The sequence below is a fragment of the Physeter macrocephalus genome, chromosome 19 (genome assembly GCF_002837175.3).
Source record: "Physeter macrocephalus isolate SW-GA chromosome 19, ASM283717v5, whole genome shotgun sequence".
In the NCBI taxonomy this organism is placed as follows: domain Eukaryota; kingdom Metazoa; phylum Chordata; class Mammalia; order Artiodactyla; family Physeteridae; genus Physeter; species Physeter macrocephalus.
This window is the reverse complement of record NC_041232.1, coordinates 26,203,776-26,204,338: the sequence shown is the minus strand read 5'-3', so window position 1 is coordinate 26,204,338 and position 563 is coordinate 26,203,776. Positions and strand designations below refer to the sequence as shown.

The window sequence follows — 563 nt, the reverse complement described above, 5'->3', positions numbered from 1 at the left end:
GGAAAGGAAATAGTCAATCAAGTCCAGGAAGCACAGAGAGTCCCATACAGGATAAATCCAAGGAGAAACACGCCAAGACACATATTAATCAAACTATCAAAAATTAAATACAACGAAAACATATTAAAAGCAGCAAGAGAAAAACAAGAAATAACACACAAGGGAATCCCCATAGGTGAACAGCTGATCTTTCAGCAGAAACTCTGCAAGCCAGAAGGGAGTGGCAGGATATATTTAAAGCGATGAAGGAGAAAAACCTACAACCAAGATTACTCTACCCAGCAAGGATCTCATTCAGATTTGATGGAAAAATTAAAACCTTTACAGACAAGCAAAAGCTGAGAGAGTTCAGCACCACCAAACCAGCTTTACAACAAATGCTAAAGGAACTTTTCTAGGCAAGAAACACAAGAGAAGGAAAATACCTGCAAGAACAAACCCGAAACAATTAAGTAAATGGTAATAGTAACATACATATCGATAATTACCTTAAATGTAAATGGAGTAAATGCTTCCACCAAGGGACACAGACAGGATGAATGGATACAAAAACAAGACCCGTA

The 563-nt window shown here is 37.7% G+C and overlaps 1 protein-coding gene across 2 annotated transcripts in view; it reads right to left on the bottom strand.

Annotated features, from left to right (window-relative positions):
* Positions 1 to 563, bottom strand: part of ANHX (anomalous homeobox) — a 22,613-nt gene that overhangs the window by 8,054 nt on the left and 13,996 nt on the right. The window lies entirely within an intron of this gene.